At 43.3% G+C, this 22,938-nt stretch overlaps 1 pseudogene; it reads right to left on the bottom strand.

The window, feature by feature from the left end:
• Positions 1-1,962: 1,962 nt before the first annotated feature.
• Positions 1,963-22,938, bottom strand: part of LOC147663625 (uncharacterized) — a 32,641-nt pseudogene continuing 11,665 nt past the window's right edge.

The raw sequence follows: 22,938 nt of genomic DNA, 5'->3' as shown, positions 1-22,938 counted from the left end.
CACAACCCCTGACACATGCTGGACTTGCTCTTCCCCTCATGCTACTCTATTTCATATGCTATTCTCTTGTAAATTTGTTCATGCTTTCTGGGTACAAGTTTGGGCCCAAGTAAATAACATTTTTCATACTCAAATTTCCTTTTCTTACATTCACATTTTCCTAGGTAGTCTTTCCTCTTGTTGGGAAGATGTTTCGCTTAATGTTCGAATTGTTGACTTGTTGTTAGCTGTTGCGTTTCAGCAGATTACAGTTAATTGGAAGGATTTTTCAAATATCTCCTTTAAAGCATGATGGTACAATATATGTCATAACCATAGACTAGATACTGCTTTTGGTTTCCCCATTACCATGGCGACAAAACAACTGGATTTATGGATCCCAATTACGCTCTACCTTGATGCTTGTGCTAAACGTTCCTTTCATTTGCAACCCGCCCAGCAAGAAGTCCACAAACCCCCTAAATCACCCTAATTGTTCCTAAATTCTACATTATTCTATCTTATATCATCATTTTTGCATTGTTTTACAGTTATAACTATTGTATATATATATTTTTTTTGTTTAATTTTTTGAACCCGTCTGTCTTTTTTAAAATTGTTCTCTTTTAAATGCTCTTGATGTTTGATTTTACTTGATTATTTAACGTTTTATTCTTGACTTGTTTTTACATTTTATATTGACACCCTGCTTCTTTTCAATAAAATTTTCTTGAACTTAAAAAGAATGACCACTAACCAAAATCAAGTCAAGAATGAGTGTTTCTGGAATACAAATCAGTTTTTTTTGTAGAGCGCGGAGTATTGTTCTTAATATTAAATTCATATTTATTTCCCAAAGGCATACACACACATAAACAGATTTGCAAAGATTCATGGCTGTGGAGTCCAGGGGTGGCATCAGTGACAGCGAAGTCTAAATGTCTTAGTCTAAAAAGAGAGAGAGAGCAATCTGCATTTGCTAGAAGAAATAGATGCTAGCCCATGTCATCGCTACAGCAACATGGGCATCTGACAGCAACATCACTTCAATAGAGTGACATCAGACTGCATGATCAATCCAGGAACAGGACTTAAAACGGTGGAATCAAACCAAAACCTGATATCAATTCAGGAACCTGACATTCAACTTTAAAATCCCTCCAGGAAGAGGATATCCGACTACGACATCATTCCAGGAACCCAAGCCCCACTTGTAACATTGCTCCTGGAGTAGGGTCTCTTATTGTGACTTCACTCCACAAATCTGCCACCCAACTGTGACATCCCTCCAGGATTTTGAACGGATAACTGTCACATCAGGCCAGGAACCAGAATTCAACCTGTGTGTTTAATTCTGGAATCTGATCTCAGCCTACAACATCACTCCAGGAACTGACTGTCCTTGGTCTGTGACATCACTCAGGGAACCCGATATCACTTCAGAAACCTGACATTGGACTGTTATATTGATGCAGGACCCACAGCTCAGGATGTGACTTCACTCTAGGACCCAGACCTCAAATGTTTAATCACTCCAGGAACCTTACATCAGACTGATTTCATGGTATGTGGTCAGGTCTGAAAAGTCAATCGTGTTGATTCAGGATCAATCACAAGTCAGCCATGTCTGGTTCAGAGAGAAAGACAGATTTTACATAAAAATTGGCTACACTGGACTTTAGAGGGCAGTTGAATTTACTTTGTGCAGCAATGTTCCAGCCGCTAAGGGCACTGCGCTTGTCAACCATCTGCCACAGAACCTCCAGTCTTCATAAAAAAGTTAAATAAAAACAGTTATTCTGAATATTTAAAAAATGTAAGGGCGACGACCCACTATAAAAATATTCTGGTCCAAAAATGTTGGCTGTCCGTATATAAAATTGAATCTTATATGTAGTTAAGGAGAACATGCAACTGCAAGATCCCACAGGGTGATTCCGAAAAGTTGGAGTGCTGGTGCTTTCTTGTGAGAGGCATTTGTCATCAGAGTACTGGCATGATGTAGGCATTATTGTCCAGTGTGTTCAACAGCGCCTCCTTGGGACAGCTGTTGAGCTGGGGCACTTGAACAGTGAGGCAGACGAAGGGCCCAGGGGCACAGAGAATCGAGTCCAGCAGCACTGAGAGGCTTCCTGATACCGCAACCATGTCCTCACCCACCTCGGTTTCCAGCAGCCTGTGCCCAATCAGGCTCATGGACTCCCAGAGGAGCTGTAGATGAGCAGCCACGTCAATAGGCTGTGTATACGGGACTTTCACAAGAGAAGAGGAGAGTCCCAGTAAGCTAGATGGTGACTTCTTGTGAGGCGATGTGGAGGAACCTCTGCGTTTTGGTGTGCCATCAAGGGAGCTGAATTTGCGCTTTACAGTTGTGGCTTCTGCCTTGTTCTGTTTGTGCTGGAGGTACTAAGCCCTCTGCTTCCAGACCAGTTTGTCCTTTTCTGCCATCTGTTTCCAAACATCTGCCAGCTTCTTATTCAGCTCACCAGAATCTAGCCAGGGGTGGTCAGCGTTTATGTTTACCCTGAACTCTTTGCAGAAGACCTGATAGGCAGTCATGTTCTTCTTCTTGGGCTTCTCCGGTTTCTCAGTCTTTTCCTCTTTCTCCTTTTCTTTCTTCTTCGTTTTCTCACTTTGTGCATCTGTGTGGAAAACCGGAGGTGGGGGAGCTGCCTGCGGAGGTGGGAGCATCTGTGGTGACACGTTGAAGGGCATTAAGTTTACTGGTGATTGTGCACTAACCACCATTGCCCCCTTCCCTGCCTCACCAGTGACATGACCCAGAATCTTTTTGGGCTTGGAATGCTTCTTGTCTTTGTGTTTGTCCTCTTTGCGTTTCTCATCCTTTTGTTTCTCATCCTTGTGTTTCTCCTCCTTGTGTTTATCTTCTTTGTGTTTATCTTCTTTGTGTTTCTCCTCTCTGTGTTTGTCTTCCTTGTGTCTGTCCTCTCTATGTTTGTCTTCTCTGTGCCTCTCCTCTTTACGTCTTTCCTCCTTAGGCTTCTCTTCTTTGTGTTTGTCTTCTTTGTGTTTATCCTCTTTGTGTCTGACCTCTTTGTCGGTCCGCCCTAAGTCTGTCTTCTTTGTGTTTGTCTTCCTTGTGTTTGTCTTCATTGTGTTTGTCCTCCTTGTGTTTGTCCTCCTTGTGTTTGTCCACCTTATTTTTGTCCTCCTAATGTTTGTCCTCCTTATGTTTGTCCTTCATATGTTTGTCCTCCATATGTCGGTCTTCCTTGCGTCTATCTTCTTTGCGTCATCCTTATGCCTGTCGACTATGCGTTTCTCTTCTTTGTGTCGATCTTCCTTATGCTTGTCCTCCCTGTGTTTCTGGCTTGAGACTCTCAAGGTGAAAAAAAAGGATGCTCATTTCTTCCTCAAACAGCTCTTACTTACTCTTTGAGGTAACCTACCTCAAGATAGGCACTCTATTCTCATATATAAAAACATGGATAAAACAATTCTCAACTAATGTCTTGTGGTAACAGTATTTCCTCTCCTTTGACCCTTAGTATCCCAAAAGCCCCCATAAGAGTTTCTGAAATTCCAAAGTATTCAAAATTCGAATGAACATAGGGCAGTATCAAGGAAGGATTCCTTCCTTATAAGTTGAGGGTATGTGGTTGGGTTCAACAGGGCCTGAGCACAAGATTACCATTTTGGATACACGTTTAAAAGGTACATCTTGTTACACAGAGATTTTTAACATGCTCGGCACATACATGAAGGCATAAATAAGAAGCATTTGCAATGCAATTGGTCTTGCATTACTGAACATTTGAGCTTTAATAATGCAACGCCAATAGCACAAACTTTTAGTAATGTGAGACCTATTGCATTGCAATTAATTGTTTTTGTATTTATTTACTTTTGAAGCAATCACAGCACCTGCGCTTTGAACTAGGATGTTTAAAGCTAAAGTGCGGCAGGTAAATTTCACTGATTCCAACTCATGTCCCAGTTTTTATGGAGTGTTAAGTGAACAAAGTGGGAGGCATGCTTATATGTCTTCCAATGCACAATCTGTGTATAGCCATTTCAGGAATTAAGTTAGCACGTGATTCTCTGCAAAAAAATTGCATTTAATTTATACTCCTTGTAAATCTTTGTGTTTTCTATGTCAGCAAACTCTATCCTAAGTCATTCTGTGTCCCTCTGTCAGTTTACAAATTACAGTCCTTTTTCTGTGTTTATTAAACAAGGCAGTTTTTGTTTCTAAAAATATGGTCACCCTATATATGAGCAGAACTAAAGAAGCTGGAGCCATTTTCATCACACACTTGCACAAACCCTAATACAGAAATTCAGATCCGGTGGGTGATCCTTCTCCTTTAATGCTCCTAAAGTGTGGAACGACCTGCTGCTACATATAAAAGCCTCCACCCCACTTCTTGAATTCCCCAAGAAGCTGAAGATCTGGTTTTTGAGTAGTCCCACTAGGTCTTAGGTCTGGCTAGACTCACACCTGTTAAGCACTAGTATACCCTCCCACATAGTGCACAACATTTGAAATGAATCCTGAATTCTTATTAAAACCTCAAATGATTTAAGGTGAATTAAGAGTTACTAATAAAATCAGACCACTAAAGCCTCGAATAATATTCTAAACCAGCCTTAATTGCCTGCTTCAAAAATGGACATATAAAGTTTATCAAGCAGCTTCTCTGCCAACATTTCTAACATGAAAGGGCGTGTGGTTAGAGAAAATAAATGTTGAATTGGTCATTTGGAAAACCATTGAGGTACATACTGAAAACTTTAATTGGGGACAAATGCAAACTCCTACCACGAGGTGTCATTTTTAGACTTCTTGTGATGAATGGCCTGCCTGTACTCATCTACACTAAGAGAGCTGGCAATGGTCCCTAAAGAGACCCATCTGGGCTTTCAGCGAGGGCTAAATGTGTAGAATGAGCCATGCATCATATTGTGGAAGTTTTGACACTTTCAAGATTTACATAACAGTCACAGTTCTCCCTTGGGTACCTTCCGCTAAGGACTATGCATAATGCAGGCGCCCTATCTAGGGGCAATAGTTTCCTTCCAGGGCATTTACATTTTGTAAAACGCTGGTAAAGTTGTGCACAACTAACTGTACTTTTCCTTCAAGAAAATAAAGTCAACAGCAGCTTCTGACTTTAAAAAAAAAGAGCCGAGAGAAATGAAAAACAAAAGTTAGCTTAGAGATGTTATAAAAGCATGCTCAAACACAGCTCTTTCGTTAGGAAAAAACCCAGGGGCCTCATTTATGAGACCCCTTGAGCCATTGGAACTTCACTTTTCATGAAGTTCCGTGGCGCAGAAACCAGCGTGGTATTTATCAGGGAGCAGTACGCCAGTTTTTGTGGCGTACTGCTGCCTGATAAATATCAGTCCCTTTAACGCAGTGTACTGCGTTAAAGGGGCATGCAATGGGCGTTGCTGGGGGCGTTCCCAGCAACATCCATGGGGCCTTATTTATGAAGGCCTTGCGTCAGTTTTGCGCCGCTGTTGCGTCACTTTTTGTGACGCACCAGCGGTGTAAAAAATGTGCCTCGTTGCGCCATATTTAAAAAGTGACGCATCTAGGTAGATGCGTCACTTTTTAAACCCCTGCGCCACATTATACCTGCGTCAGGTATAATGTATGCAGAGGGGGCGTTCCCCCCAAAAAGCCTCGTAATAGTGACGCAGTGAAATCTATGAGATTTCACTGCGTCACTTTTAGGAAGCTGTTGCGTCAAATTCTTGCGCCTGCCTCACAACAGGCGTAAGACTGACGCAAGCCCTTTCACATGGGGCTTTCCCCTTGTGAAAGGACGCATTGCTGGAGTTGCGTCACTTTTGTGACACACTCCAGCAATGCGTCACTTTTGCGCTTACAGATACGTCAGAATTACTGACGTATCTGTAACTCCTTGCGACATGATGCGTCATACATTAAATATGACGCATCAGGAATGTCGTAAGGAGTGCGCAGTGAAAAGTGACGCATCGCTGTTTTCATGCAGCGATGCGTCACTTTTCATAAATGAGGCTCCTGGCCTTTTGACACTGCCCCAGATTTACAAGAAATCGTAACTCTGAAGCAGTGCCAAAAGCTTACGCCTCCCCAGGGGAGGCGTAAGGGAGGCGCAACAGCGAGAAATGCCTTTATTTCTCCTCGTATTTCCTTTTTCTATGTGTGCTGCATTCTGCAGCACACATAGAAAGAGGAAAAGCCTCTTGTGATTATTTTTGTACAGAAAGGTTTCCCTTCCTGTACAAAAATAATCTTCCCCGCAACGCAGGCACCCTTGCACCATTGTGCAAGGGTGCCTGCGCTGGCGCAGGCAGCCCATTGTGCGCCGGCGGAGGGGAAAAGGACAGGAATGCGCCGTATCTTATAGATACGGCGCATTTCTGCCCTTTTCTTTTGCCGTAGGGAAGCGCATCAGGAAGGCCTGCTGCGCTTCCCTGCGGCAAAAAGTCATAAATAAGGCCCCAGACCTGCGAGAAATACGGTGATACAAAAAAGACAACACCGTTGACAGATCTCCAAGTGAAAAAAAATGGGTACTGTTTTAAGGATAAGACAGTTTAACTGTGCTCTCGATCAATCTGGGTGTCTTTTCTGCTGCCTGGCGTGGCATCCAGATGTGCTGTTATTGCAACACTGTGTAAGAACGCCTCATACCGGAAGTGTCACTTAGGTTACATTTGACAGTAACACGTTCAAGGGCCCGGATATTAACCTCTGTCTAACAGATCTGAGAAAAAAGTTTGTTTGAAAACAATTAATGTAACTAATGAGCACACACATTGAACACCAGTGGCAGTTTTCTCCACTATCTGGCGATTTAAATAAAAAATAAAAAGCACAACCGTCGTTAATAGAGCTGGCTTCAGTTCAGCACTGGGGAATACAACAAGCATGGGGGGACTTTGCAACATTAGTGGGTTTATTGTATGAATGGCCCTTTTCACATTCTTCAAATACTCCGCAAAAAAAAAAAACTGTCTGCGTTGCATATTATATTAGCACTCCTGTGTACAGCCAGTATTAGGAAAATAAGGAGAAAATCGCATTTCTTAACAAGCATTTGCAATGCAATAGGTCTCGCATTTATGCTAGTTTGAGCTATTGGCATTGTGAATGAAAATGCCTTTTATTTATGTTTTGGTTTTTAAAACATAAATAGAATGCATTGTCATTTACAATGCCATCAGCTTAAACTTGCGTAAATGTGAGACCTATTGTATTGCAAATGCTTGTTATTCTAGCAATTGCCTTTTACTTTGACTGACTTGTGTTAATGTAATAACGTTTTTTATTAAAATATGTATTTTTCTTTGGCTGATTGGAATTTCAGTTACCGTTCATGAGCTAATATTAAAAAGTAATTCAGAATTAATTAGATTATTTTCAGATTTATTGCCTAACTTTTTTGTATTTTCTTTTTCTTCCGGAATTTACCAACTCTAACTTGGCCACTACATGCGCAGGACGCCTGCTCTTGACAATTCAGTGACTTTCTGATTGTCCTTCTTTTTCCAGTACAGTGCCTTGTTATGACAGAAGTACGAATCAGTGGGGAGATACGTGCTCTAACAGTTGGAGCTCTTTAGTCACCTGAGGGAGAGTCGAGAAAGCGCTGGGGGTCTCTAGGGTTATGATGCACCACGTCGCTCGGCTTCTTAGGGCTTTGTTAAGTGCTCACACTGCCCACTTCTCACTAGTGGATAAGTTACGGCATGACGTCATGCCAGGTCAGTGTTGTAGGGGAAGGGCAATCCTTTAAAGAGCCATGCTCTTTCTGGACTTCCCTTCTGATGTTGAAAGTCAGGAGCAGCAACATTGTTGTGGTGTCACCTGGGCTGAAAGTGGAAGCTTTTTCAAAATATTCAAGCCATAGTTGCTGCTTATTTATCTTCTGTATCTCGCAACCGTTGACAAAGCCAATAGTCCTGATTTGTTGTTGGCATGATATTACTTGTTGTATCATATATCTGTATACAACGACAGAAATAGCAAATTACAAGTCGGGCAGCACACTATGCTATGCACAGATTTTAGTGTACGTGATTTTAAGCCATGCCCTTAATTACACTGGCCACGCCCCTTTAAGAGACCCCCCCAGTTTTTTCATCCCACTTAAAGCCCTGGGTAAGGGTATATCGAAACAGGGTGTTGTGGGAGTATCATTGGAGAGGTGTTGGCCTGTGGGGGATCTCTGGAGAGGCGTAGGTATGACTTGGTGCTGGGTCAGGAGAAAACATTAAGAGTGCTAGTGCAAAGTGGCAGATCAACACGTTCCTTGCTGGGCACCAGAAAATAGTGCTCACTGACCACGGACCATATAAAGCACACCGTTTAACACTACAAGTGAAAGGTCCAGTCCTTGCGGGAGGTTACAAATGGCGACAAGGCGGTACCAAGGAGGGACTAGTGAGCTTATTTACCAATGAAAAGCTACGTTTTAGGAAGTACGGTAACAGGAGCCATGTGAAAAGATTGGCGGGGAAATTACAATAATCAAAAAAGACAAATATGGAAATGCGGCCGGCTCCGACAGCCAAGGAGCTATGGCCTTGTTAGGGGCATTGATGTGCATCCTGCTTTCTGCGGTTTTCATTGATCCCACGCTGCCGCCAAGACATCACTCACTGTCATGTGGATCCCTCCAAAGCTGAGCCTCTCCCCACCGCTGGAATATTCAGGAGATATAAATGCGTCAAACCGCCGAGAAGGCCTACCGCCGCGTGATTAAAGTGCTCTGCGTGGAGACAGCCTTTGAGGAGGGTTGAGGGCTGAATAGAGAGAGCAGACCCTCCTCAGATGAGGAGAAAGCAGCAGTACTGTTGCGCGGCCCAGAGCCCACTGCTCTAACGTCCAGCAACACAGCTGTAAGCACGCGCCACAAACGCCCAGCTGCACAGCTGTAAGTGGGCGCCACTAACTCCCAGCAGCACAGCTGTAAGCGCATGTGTGACTAACATTCAGCCACTTCCCTCAGAGAGCAAAGCACCAGCATTCAGCCACTGAGACAGGAGCTCACAGGACTAACATCCTTCTGCAGTGCAGAGAGCGCACAGCACTGAAATTCAGCCAAGAGCGCACAGTGGTAACATTTAGCCACAGAGTGCTGATCTTGAACATTCAGCTACAGGCCCTGGAGTGCACAGCACGAGCATTCAGTCAAGAAGACACAGCACTAAAATCAGCCACAGAGCTAGCACTACTGCGGTAGCCAAGATACAGAGCACTAACGTTCAGTCCCCAGCCATAACATTAACATTCAGTCACAGAACCAAGAGTGCATAGCGACTACGCTCAGCCATACAGAATCGAGTGTACATACATCACTAACACTCAGCAACGGAGTCAAGAGTGCGTAGCACTAACATTTATCTACGGGGCCAAGTGGGCAGAATGCTAACAATTAGTCACATTTAACACTAACATGCAGCGAGGCAGGGAACAGCAAAACAGAAAGCAGATCCCCATCCGGGTGGGGAAGAGACCTGGGAGGGCGAGGGCTGCCCGCGCATGCGCAGTAGATGTAACTTTCTCATGCCCTGCGGCTCGCGCATGCGGCCGGTGTAGGCAGCGCCTGTCCCCTTCCGGGGCTCTCGTGGTGAAGAGGGAGCTCCAGCGCCAAAGAGGAAGTACGGGAGCTGAAGTCCCGGGAGAACGGCAGATAGCAGTGCGGGCTCCCATGCCTAAGGAGGAAGCCCAGCATCGTGCTTGCAGAAATATGGAGAAGCTGGATTGCTCCAGCACCGCGCGCAGCCAGCCGCCACACCCGGTGAGTGGGGGATTCTTCATTTGTGCCGATGAAGGCACAGTGCCAATGTTTATTTACTGAACGGACCAGCACGGGCTTCTCCAACGATGGGGCGAGTTTTCAAAAATATGAAAGTGAAACTACATGCTGACTTGTCTCCCAAGGGAGACAGGAGATGTGCGCGGCACATTCACATTTCCAGTCCGGCCTGTGTATGCCCATCTCCTGTCTCCCTTGAGAGGCAAGTCAGTGACAATAGAACTCGCTGGCGACAGCGCTTTCGCACTGCGTCGCCAGGCGAGATCTAAAAAGGGGAATTTAAGAACGTGTCCCTTGGACTGCACATGAATTATTAAAAAGTGCTTTTGGCTTCTTTATCTATTGATTTACCATTAGGTAGCAGAGAGCATGTCTTTTGTGTGTATCTCCAGGGCGAGCAGTGCTTCTTGAATAGCCCTTCACAACTCGCAACTGATCCCCGCTGCCAGGGTCAAACTAAATTATGATTGAGGAATTGCTTGCTTTTACAAGTGTGTGGCTCTGTAAAGGTGCAAACAATTAAGTTACATGCTTACACGTTTTTTACCCAGGTCACATGCATATATTATTTAATATAAAACCATATTGGTTATATGCACAAAGGCATTAAAGCGCTTAACCTGGAAGGACATCCTTACCACACCCTGCCATTTCAAGTGCTGCAGAGCTCTGTGAGCTGAGGCGGTAGATCAGCTGCTGCAGGGAAGGAGGAGAGGTGGGCAGGTCTGAGGCCAGCTGAGTGGTGATTACCGTGGCCCCTGCGGCTGTAGAGGTGATCCGGGAGAGGCTGAGCACATTTCTTTGTAGTCACATAATCAAGTTGTCTAGTGCACTCTCTCCAAGACTAGGAGCTTGGAGCATGATACTCTTGTTTTTAGTTGTCTGGCTGGAGACAGCTCTGAGTTGCAAAGATAAACAAACGCATCAGCGTTGCACCTCTGACACAGTGGGATTGCAACAATGGTTTTATTATATAAAGCACCTCTAATCTTTTTGGGCCAGAGGAGTTCTTGCATTAATTATCCTGGACACTGTGACTGAAAAGCAGTCCTTCTGAGTCCTGTCCCTATCCTGCTAACTGCAGGCTGCTCTACACCTGACTGGCTGCCTGATGCATCAAACACAGGTATGGGGGTTTTGGATGTCCCGAAAAATCTGACAGAGGACATTCTCATTATTCTCTTAATAGTGTAGGTAGAATGAGGGTAGGAGTATTTATATATTAATATATGTATAATCATATAGTCATGGGATCTCCGCGAGTCTTTCGAATCCCCTCCGAGGGCTGGGGGTATAGTGCTGTGTGCAGTAGCTGCCCAGGGACTTGGGCAAAGTTACAGCCTCCTTTGTTGGGGTCTTCCAAGTCGCAGGACCGCCGTCGGTCTTTTGAAGCCGCTCCAGGGGCCTGGGGTAAGTGCTGTGTGCAGTAGCTGCCCGGAGACTCTGGCAAAATGGCTGCCTCAACAGTTGCGGTCTCCTACGTCGTGGGACCGCCGCCAATCTTTTGAAGCCCTTCCGGGGGCCTGAGGTAAAGTGCATTGTGCAGTAGCTGCCCAGGGACTGGGGCAAAGGTGCAAACTCCTCTGTTGTGGTCTCCCCATGCCTTTGTCTTTTGACACTTGTTTCAGAATGGTAACAACTTTCTTCATTTACAAATAGTTGATGACACTGTTTTTTCAATATTTTTAATTGTTTATTAACCTCCTTTTTTCCCTTACAAGTCATATTTCCTCGTTGTATTTCCCTTGGTTTGTGCTGCTCATCGGTTCTGCTTTCCTTCCTGCCTTCCTGCATGGAGTCTGGGCATGTCATTGTTCCATGTGGCATCATCTCCTCCCACCTTTCCTATGTCTTGGATTATTTGGAAGTTTCTAAGTATGTTTCATCTTTGTACTTTTGCATTTGTCCCCTACTTTTTTCTGTATCTTTCTATCCCTCATCCTATTCTTTTCTCATTCCTATGCTCATTCTTATTTGTTGTTTCCTCGTCTCTCGAATGTCACATTTACACTTACATCTCTATTTTTCTTTCGCTTTTTTTCCTAGTCTGTTTGATTCACTTTGCATCTAGTTGGTTTGTTCTTTGGTATGCTTTCTGTTGTCTGATGATTTGCTTTAATTAGTGTCATTATTTATTTTCATGTCCATCTTATGTCCTTAAAACTTGTCTCTTGGAATGTCATACGTTTACCTTCATCAATTAAAAGGCAGAGGGTGTTAACACATTTAGGTAAACTGGGGGTGGATATAGCCTGTTTAGAGGCATCTCATTTAATGGCAGAGGAATCAATACAATTAAGGAGAGGTTGGGTAAGGGAGGTCTTTTATTCACCAGGAGATGTAATGGAGTCTTAACTCTTTACCGTAAATCGCTTCCTGTTCAATTGCTCTCACAGTGTTCTGAAATAAATGGTAGATGGTTGTTTACTAAATTGCTGATGGGGAATCCGCCGGTCTCTTGACTTAATATATACACCCCACCGCTGGGGACTTCTCTTTTTGGACATCCTATGCTCATCAAATTACACACTGTATTGATGACAACTTTATCCTTACAGGTGATTGAAATCAGGTTTTTTGATCCTTTTTTAGATCTAAATTCAGCGGTCTCCTTCGTTCCTCATATAGCACATAAACTTTTCATAAGAACTATTAAACAATACAAGCTTATAGATGCATGGAGACTCTGTAACCTACTTTAATGGAGTACACTTATTATTCTTCACCCCATCATACCCAATGTAAAATAGATTCTTTGGTGGTGGCGGACATTGGATCTTTTCTAATATCCGATCGTGCTCCCATTACCATTCAGCTCGATGTTCTGCAAAAACCTAACACACCTCGAAAAAGGCATTTTAATAATGCTATACTTTTAGATTCAACATTTACTTCCTCTTTTGTTTCTTTTTCCAATGAATATTTTGTCTTTAATCATTCTGATACTTTACCTTTTCATGTGGTGTGGGATGCTCTCAAAGCAAAAGCTAGAGATTTTTTTTATTGGTTATGTTTCTAAAAAACGTAAAAAGTCCAAAGAGCTCACCAAAACTCTCTTAGCCAAGATAAAGATATTGGAACATTGTTATTACTCTTCCAGTCAAAAGATTGTTTATCAGAACTTATAAATGTCAAATTTCAGTTTAGTTAGGAATCAACAAATAATGCTTCAACATATATCTTAAAATCAAGTGCAAAATGTTATGGAGGTCAGAATAAAGCTGGGATAGTACTACCCAATTATTTGAAAGTTAAACGTAACAAACTTAACATAGAGTCCATTATGGATGAGAATCAAACATTACAATTTAAAGATAATGATATTTTAAATGAATTTCTCCAATTGTATAAGACATTATACTCATTAGAAGTTCCTCCCTCAGAACATCACATTTCTCAATTTTTATCGGATATTCAACAACCTTCTGATATTCAACCAGATTTCACACTCTTGGAATACGACTTACCACAAAAGGAACTCCTTACCGCATTACAGACACTCAAGAATGATAAAGCCCCAGGACCAGATGGTTTCTCTGTTGAGTTTTATACACATTTGCTACTCCCCAAATTGCATAATCTTTTAGACTCTTTTTTGCCCTCAGGTGAATCCCTTGGTTCCTTTTTAAACACCCTAATTTGTCTTATTCCTAAGGAAGGTAAAGACTTGAAGGTATTGTAAAAACAGCCCATTTCCCTATTAGTGATAGATGCTCCTTCTCCCTGACTCTAGTGCAACAAGAATTCTCTAAACCTCCTTGAATTTCCTCATGTTGATATTATATTAACTGGGTTTTTTGCATTTTGTATTAATATTGTTACATGAATTGTAACCTTCTTTTATTTGCACCGATCAATTTGCATACCTCTGTCATTTTCTCTTTGACTCATGCATCCAATTACTTTGAGTCTTATGTGATTATTTGTTTTTCTATTGTCCTGTATATTTTTACTTTGAATTCTCTTAATAAACTTATTTTTGAACTTAAAAAAAAATGATGGTTGAATTGTTCATCTTCTTCTAACCATTCTTGTAATGAAGGTAACAATGCTTTGTTTCCTTCTGCTAATCATTGCAGCTCATGTATTTTACACAAGAATACAATTGCTTCAATAAATGTTTGAAAAGCCAATTCGTACCTTTCTTGTGTCACCCTCTGGGCATGCCTAAGCAATCAGCAAAAAGTGAGATATGTTTCCATGATTTCCTTGGGTAATCAGAGTGGTCCTGTTCTGAGGTTGCAGATACCATCTGGTCCCCTGTTATGGTTAGGGGTCAGGGTGGGGCACTTTGAGCTAGCCAGGAAATGTTGCTACATACTCGGATGGTACAGATGGACTCGGTCTCCATTTTCTGAAGTTTTTGTTGTCCAGACGAACAGTCCTACTGAATTCATAGGAACCGTACAACGGATATATCCGGGTTTCTGATGCCTGAGCATCATTTAGCTCCATTGACTGACGCATTCAGCTGCAAGCCAATCCCCACAGAGCCACTGGTTTATACATGTTGGAAGACCTGTCATATTTATTGTAAACCTTCTGTAAAATTAAGAGAAAAAAGGAGTTTTGTACTATCCTTTTTTACAAAGCAGAAACTGTATAACTGAATAGTGTGCACTGCAGGCCTTATATAAAACACCACAGACCAGATTTACTAAGCCTTTGCATTATCCTTGCTTGGCGCATGTTGATACAAGGAAAATGCAAAGGTTTCAGTAAGATTTACAAAGACACGCAAGGACCTTGTGTTGTTTTACTTTATAGTTCAAGCTGGTAGGCATTCTGTTGGAGTAGCATTGGTGTTTGCGTGCATCCACCCATGGATTTGATGCAATTCCAGAAATGAAAAGTAGAGCCCCTGTCTTCAAATCAATGTTGGAGCCATCATAACCAATTTAAAAAATGAGATGAGTATTTTTGAATGCCTAAACTGACAGAGCTTAGTGCTGGAATCGCTCTTGATGATTTAGGATTGCTATCACACATTAAAAAGTCTGTAATTTTAATATAAAATCTAAATTGTATTAATAAATACTGCAGTTGCATTGCATGAAAAGGGAGAGAGAAGAAATGCTCCATATTTACCAACATGTAAAGCATTTATGGTCTCTCCTTGCACTGGCGCATGGTGTGACACCTAGACCCATAATGCAAATATGCCTTCCTTACGGGCAGGATTTTTTGTGTGAGAAATGGATACCTTCCTGAACAAAAGCAATCTGGCGTAATGAGTAGTATTTAGTTTTTTTCATTATTTCCTCCTATCTGTGAGGACCTCAGTATCAGACACAGACAAAGGAACATGCCTCTTTGGATGCTTTTTTTGTGGAAGGTATCCCTTCCTGCACAAAAACTATCCTGCCCATAACAAAGGCACCTTTGCATTATGGGCCTGGTTGTGGAATGCTTTGTAGATTTGCAAGCGGAGCTTGAGGAGGGAGTGTTGTTGTACAAGGAGCCAGTTGAATTTTGTTGATGTGCGGGGAAATGTGTCTGTGGGCCGGGAGGTTGGCTGCACACTATTCCACTTGGAGCCTCTTGGTTAGTTTGATGTTGATGCCGATGCAGAAGGTGTCACCATAGATGAACCTGCTGGCTTGTGCAATGGTTCTTCAGATGTCATCGGGGAGCTATTTTAAACTAATTGACCTTATCCTTCACTTTTTCATGGGGGAGCCACTTCAAGTTCCTTTACCTTGTCCTTTAATCTTTCCTATTACTGTAACGATCGGTGACAGTGCCTGACATCTTGTATACCCGCTTAGTAATATATTAATAAACAAGTAATCTGTCATTACAAACATAGGCGTCTCACATTTGCATTTTTCTTATTTCTGGTTGCACTCCAACAAGTGCTGTAGAGTACCTGTGTGAAAACGATCCACATAAATTTGTTTTTTATAAAAGATGTAATTTCTTAATTCAGCATTACAGCCTTGAAAAAGCCCTAGGGTTACACTCCACAAAGGAACAAATCACATGTTGGAAACTTCATATAACCTATATATTCTGAGGCCTTGACTACTTTAAATTATGCTGCCATAAGTATGCAACACATGTTTCTCTATATTCAGAAATGCTATTTGGTTTTTGCATTCCGTGTGTTCATACATTTCCAATGGTGTTGTGTTAGTGTTACGTTTCTGCTTTTTGGTGAAGTGGTTTAGTGTTATAGTGCAGTGGATTATTTTCTGTTTTGTTGTGGTTTGTGGCGTTGCTTTGTGTTGCATCGCTGTGCAATTGTACAACTATATTTTGTATAATTATGGAGTATTGTGGTATAGTATTTGCTACTATGTACTCCTGTCATTAGTCTGTTCAAGTTTGTTGTTGAGTTATTATTTTTGGTACTATTGTGTTCTTTTGTGTGATGCTTGGGTTCGATTTTTTGTGATGTGCTTTTAGGTTATGCTTCTGCACTGTTTTGAGTTAATTTGTCACATTTTGTTGCAGTGATGATCTGTGTTTCTATTTGGTCTGTTGTGTTTTTGTGTTGTTAAGGCCTCTCCAGGCAATTGCCCTTCTACCAAGTTAGCTGCTAGTATATTAGGAGTTTTGGCGGCAATGATAAATGTCCAGTCGCTTCATAAAAATGCAATTCATATCTTTGAGCTCCTGAGAAATGAACGTTATTTTTCTGACGGAAACATGAATGAGTAACTATGCAGCACCTGATATTACTTTTGTGGTGCCCCAGGGGTATTCAATCGTTTATCCCGACAGAGTTGGAAAAAGAGGGGTATGTGTTGCCATTATCTTTAAATGATCTTTGAAATTGAGGGGCATATTATCAAGGGGGTTTATCTCCGCTTTTTTGGCTTTAAAAGCCAAGAAAGCGGAGATAAAATTATCTCCCTATTACCTAGCTGTCGCTAACACCAGTTAGCGACAGCTAGTAGGAGAAAGCGACCATCCTGGGCCCCGCTTTGCATCTCAGTGATATTTATCACTAATGACATGCAAAGTGGGCGTGCCAAGATGTTAGCGACTGAAAACAGTCGCTAACATCGCTTTCTCCTATTACCAACTTTTGGAGATATTCGCGCTAAGCGAGAATATCTCCAAAAGCTAACACCTGCCCTGAGCAGTTCTTAGCCATGTTATCCAATGGGAGGTGGATAACATGGTTAAGAGCATTAGCTCGGTAATGCATGAATATCGCTGACTTTTCAGCGATATTCATGCTTTGTGGTGATTTTTATCGCATTTGCGTTAAACCTTGGTAATACCAAGGTTTATTTGCGGTAAAAATCGCCGCAGCTCAGCGGTAAATTTTTGTCTCTAACCAAGCAATAGCGATAATTATCGCTATTGCTTGGTAATATGCCCCTGAGTTCCTTCAGTAGTCCTGAATGGTTGGGGTCAGAATGTCTTGGTTTCTGTTTTTGCTTGTCCACAAACAAAAACAGTGCCAGAGTTGTTAAATTACCACCCTCCAGGCTTGGCTTCCATCTTTATGTCAACATTGAAGGAAGGATTGTCAAGCTTCATTTTAAATCATTCTAATTTTACGATGCTTGGTCCCCTAAATATATACACTTAGATAAGTCTGTTAATTCCCATGCCTTACCAATTGTGCAGGTCATCTCCTTGACTCTATTTTTTTTCAATAGTCATACTGAGGTGGGTGAGGTCCTGAGTAATGTGTGATTTGATTATTCGATAGTGTACTTTTGCTGATTGTTGAAGCAGGGGTATAGTGGGAGAGGGATTCATCCCTCTCGCCCACATCACAATTGGGTGAAGTCCAAGGTGGAGAAAATCGATTTAGTCCTTAAGGACAGTACTCATGTGTTTTCCAATAGTGTTAAAGACTGGCATTTAATGCCGGGCTCACCAATTAGCCAACCAGTCTGCTCCATATTGCATAGGCTCTAGTTGTGGGAGAAGACCGCCATCTTCTTGGTTTGACAATGAACTTAAACCCTTGAGAGCTCAAAAGAACTTGCCATAATCATTATCAACCAGTGGATAAGGAGCATTAAAAAAAAGCTTTCTTCTTATCAAAGATGAATAAAAATAGCGCATGCGAGTTATTTAGCCAACGAAATTCTGAGGTTCCAAAAATAAGCCTGAAGATGTTTTCAATATTACAAAAAGAAGTATGAATCAGCGTGCTCTCTTTCAGAGAGTAGAAGCTTCACCTAAGCTCTGCTCTCAAGTATCTGCCTTTTTTGAGAAGAAGGTCTTTATGTTGTGGAGTAATAGGGTTTGTGTAGGCTCAGAATGCATAACTCACATTTCAGGACAGAGGTTGGTACTGAGATCAATAAGAAACCGTTTAATTGATCAGACAACAGAACAGCAAGAACCTAGTTGAACAAGAGTCAATTTCCGGACAACTCCCCCTCCTACGGGAGCTCACCGCTGGAGTTCTCCATTTTTTTTTTGGGAAGTCTCAATGCACGCCCTTAGAGTCGGTAAATCAGGTTCTACAGAGGATACGTTCCCCATCAGATTCTAGCTGCTCACACATTCTATTGAGTAGCTGTGCACTCTACAATTTTTTTTAAATGTCATTCTGTCCTCTCTTATTGCATTTTGTATTGATTGTTTTGTTGTGTTACACTATACCTTGTTATGTCTTTGCTGTGGTCGTATTTTGCTATGTGACATCTTATTGTTTTCTGTCATGCTGTGCGAAGATATCTTTTTAGAGACCTCGCTAGGCTGATTTTGTGATTTTTCCTGACAAGAAAAGCCCCAAATCGATTACATTCCAGGGTAAAACAACCATGTGCCACTGTCTAAGGCAGTAACATACCACTGCTGCCATTCTTCAACGATTTAAGACAGTACTCAGCCTAAAATAATGGCAGAGACGATACTTTAAATAAGCACGTCCATTGCTCTTTTCGTGTGGTCCAGTGCAGAGATTTACACTGGTATCAGTCAAGACTCGGTATTCTCTGTTCTTGAATAATAAAGAACTACGGGCCCCATGCATAAAACCAAAAACTGGTCGCACACTGGCAGATTCACAGAATCCGCCCCTTTGCCACCGGTGTTTTTGCATTTAGGATGCATTATACCAAAATCAAAAATCACAATTTAAGGAATCTCTAAATTGCGATTCCTTAAATTGCGATTGCATTTAGGAATCCCAAATTGAGAGTCCTTAAATGCAATGCATGAAAGTTAAAAAAAATTGCAATTTCGCTAATAGGAGTAGCAAATTATCATGAATGTTTTGTATTTCAAATACTTTATTCGGCATTCTTTCATAGAAACCATAAAAGTAACATTTTAGAATACAGCACATTTGATAACTTAAAAACAATAAATTGATAAAAATGTTTCACAATAATGTAAACGATTTTAAAGCGTCATTAATACAAAAGAGGAGGAAGCTAAAATGACCATTAGGAAAAACCGTTAAGACACAATGATTTTAAAGGTCCAAACATTTTCTGTAATTCATTGCACATTTCAGGAAGCCGGCCACAAACGGAATACAGTCAGGTTTAAGTAATTGCAAGGAAAACAGAGCGGGACGTGCTTGTATAAAATTTTACTTTTGTAAAAGAGATTTCAAATAAATAGTCCTAGGCATTTCATAATATTTACAGAAAAACATGAAGTGAAGCAGATCCTGTGGAGACTTAGAGTCGCAGCCACAGGATGCCAACACACTCCCTTTATGACTGCCCCTTGGAACTGCCAATAAAAAATGAAGAGGGTTAAATCTGAACCTAGTTAATAAAAATCGCTCATCAATCAATAAATCAATCAAGGAATTTGTAGAGCGCGCTACTCACCCGTTAGGGTCTCAAGGCGCTGAGGGGGGTTGCTACTACTCGAACAACCAGGTCTTGAGTTGCTTCCTGAAGGCGAGATGGTCCTGTGTCAGACGGAGGTGGGTGGGGAGGGAGTTCCTTGTCTTGGCTGCCAGGTAGGAGAAGGATCTTCCTCCGGCGTTGGTTTTGCGAATACGTGGAACGGTGGCGAGGACGAGGCTGGCGGAGCGGAGCTGGTGGGTAGGCGTGTAGCATGCAAGGCGGTTGTTGAGGTACCTGGGGCCCGCGTCGTGGAGAGCCATGTGTGCGTGGGTGAGGAGTCGGAATGTGATTCTCTTGCTGACGGGGAGCCAGTGCAGGTTCTTCAGATGGGCAGAGATGTGGCTGTGGTGGGGATGTCCAAGATGAGTCTTGCCGAGGCGTTCTGGATACACTGTAGTGTTTTCTGGAGCTTGGCTGTGGTTCCGGCATAGAGGGTGTTTCCGTAGTCCAGGCGGCTGGGGACGAGGGCCTGGGTGACCGTCTTCCTGGTTGCGGTGGGGATCCATCTGAAGATTTTTCGTAGCATGTGCAGGGTGTTAAAACAGGACGATGAGACGGCGTTGACTTGCTTGGTCATCGTGAGGGAGGAGTCCAGGATGAAGCCCAGGTTGTGTGCATGGTCCGTTGGCTTGGGTGCGGTGCCCAGGGCAGGTGGCCACCAGGAGTCGTCCCAGCGGAGGGCGAGGGTCCGAGGATGAGGACTTCTGTTTTGTCAGAGTTCAGCTTCAGACGGCTGAGCTTCATCCATTCCGTGACGTCCTTCATTCCTTCCTGGAGGCTGGCTCTGGCGGTGTCGGTCGTTGGTGAGGGAGAGTATCAACTGTGTGTCGTCCGCGTAGGAGATGATGTTGAGGTTGTGTTTGCATGCGATGGCTGCGAGGGGGCTCATGTAGACATTGAAGAGGGTGGGGCTGAGCGAGGATCCTTGTGGGACGCCGCAGATGACTTCGGTAGATGCTGACCAGACTTTCGCGAACATATCCAAGTGAGGGCCGCCATTCTATGAATCCAAAGAAATTTTCTGGCGCAGAGACTGAGCTTCATCTATATTCACCAATGATGTCCGTATATGAACACTGAAAGTAACGGACTAAGTCCTATATGTTACCTTCGACATCATCACCTGAATAACTATGTGGAAGGCCAACGACCATTAACTCGGAACTGTAGGAGTGGGACTGTGACCAATCAGTTTTTTAAGACCATCCAGATATAGGAGGATCTTGATCATCCCATGTAAAGAAATTTTGGGCTCACAGCTTTTTTAACCACGGTACGAAGTTTGTGTCATACACGTCCTGAGGAAGACCCGCAGGTCGAGGTCCCCAGCTACCCCTGTACCCCAAGACGGGTCGAAACGTTGACGCTCTTCTCCAAAAAATAGGACCACTGTCGTTTCAAACATTATACATGCCAGTTAAAGAATGTATAAATGCTAAAAGTGAAATAAGCAATCAGTGGCCTTATTGCATAATTTGCTGAATTTTGTACAGCACTGTTCTTTCAACTTTAATAAAACCCTATGTCACTATTCTGTTGAGGCTTACACCCTTTCTTTCAAAACCACTTTTTCTTTCTTTTTTCCGGCACCCTTGTAGAAGCACGCTGCTCTCCTTGTTACCGTTCGTTTTTGAAATTTTATTAATGTATATATGAATTTTCTCGCTGTGTTGGAGCAATTTATTAAAACTCCTGTTTGAATAAATTAGTTTTCTCGAGGTGGATGCTTTTTAAGTGGAACAAATACTTTTTGATTAAATCTACAAGAGGTGATTAATTCTAAGTGGAACGAATACTTTTTGATTAAATCTACAAGAGGTGATTAATTCTAATACTCATTCAGTCACAAAAAATGATTAACTGTGAGTACTGATTCATTGAGCCAATAATCTATCTCGGGTTGGGCCATTGTTTTTGCTAATAATATCGATTACCCAGGTCCAACAACCGTTTTTGGGTTACCCCATTTCTATAATGGTTACAGAACGGGGGAGGCGGACTCTCTGGGTTCTGCTGGCGAGGAACAAGATGATCCATTCTAAGGCCGCGCCTTGGATTCCGGTGTCGCTGAGGCATTGTATCAGGGTGCGGTGACATACCGCGTCGAAGGCTGCTGAGAGGTCCAGGAGGATGAGTGCGGTGGTTTCCCCGTTGTCGAGCATAGACCTGATGTCCTTGTTGGCTGCGATGAGGGCGGTCTTGGTGCTATGATTGGCTCAAAAACCGGACTGTGATGGGTCGAGGGATCCGTTCGTCTCGAGGAAGGCGGAGAGTTGTTTGTTGACCGTCTTCTCAATGACTTTGGCAGGAAACGGGAGGAGCGAGATGGGTCGGAAGTTCTTGAGGTCCGTGGGGTCGGCGCTGGTTTTTTTCAGGAGGGCGCTGAGTTCGCATGCTTCCAGCTCAATGGGAAGGTGGCTGATGCGAAGGAGCTGTTGATGACATCGCGGAGTTGGGGTGCGATGATGGAGTCGCCTTTGTTGAAGATGTGGTGTGGTCATGGGTCGGTGGGGGAGCCGGAGAGGATGGTGCTCATAGTGCAGGCGGTGTCTTCGGTGCTGACCAGGTTCCAGGTGCAGAGGGTGGCTGTTGGGTACGCTGGTTCGGTGGTTGGGTCATTGGTCTGTGCGCCAAAGCTGTCGTGTATGTTGGCGATCTTGCGGTGAAAGAACGTTTGTAGGTGGTTCTCTTGGCGGTCCGGATTAGTTGGTGGTGCTTGCGGGTGGCGTTCTTGACGGCTGTCATGTTCTCTGTTGCCTGGTTCTGGCACCAGGTTTTCTCCAGGGAGCGGCAGGTTTTCTTGGAGTTTATGAGGTCGTCCGTGAACCATGAGGCTTTCTTGCTGTGGGGCCCGCTGGGTGGTTTCTTCAGTGGTGCGAGTTCGTCGGCGCAGTCGGTGATCCATTGTGCGAGGTTGCGGGCTGCTTCGGTGGGGTCCGTCGTGATGTTGGGAGGGTTCTGGCTGAGGGAGGTGGTGAGCTGGTCGGCGGTGATCTTGCTCCAGCTTCCGCGGGGGGCTTGTTGCGGGTGGTGGTGGGTAGTGGTTTTCTTGAAGGCGAAGTGGACGCAGCTGTAGTCTGTCCAGTGGAGTCCGGTGGAGTGGCTGAAGGAGATGTGCTTGCTGGAGTAGAAGACGGGGTCAAGCGTGTGGCTGGTGTAGTGGGTGGGGGTGTTCACCAGTTGCTTGAGTCCGAGGTTTGTGAGGTTGTCCAGCAAGGTGGTGGTGTTGCTGTCATTGAGTGCGTGGACCTGGGGGTCTGTAGATTAGGGTGCCTCTGAGGGTAGTCCTGGGGTCGGTGTGAATCTGGAAGTGCAGGTGTTCGGCGGTGGTGAGGGTGTCGCCTGAGTTGGTTGTGATGCGGATGGTGTTTCTGTGGATGGTGACGATGCCTCCT

Source organism: Lissotriton vulgaris, unplaced genomic scaffold, assembly GCF_964263255.1.
Source record: "Lissotriton vulgaris unplaced genomic scaffold, aLisVul1.2 SCAFFOLD_2818, whole genome shotgun sequence".
Taxonomy (NCBI): domain Eukaryota; kingdom Metazoa; phylum Chordata; class Amphibia; order Caudata; family Salamandridae; genus Lissotriton; species Lissotriton vulgaris.
The sequence above is the reverse complement of the archived record's forward strand: the minus strand, read 5'-3'. Positions and strand labels throughout refer to the sequence as shown.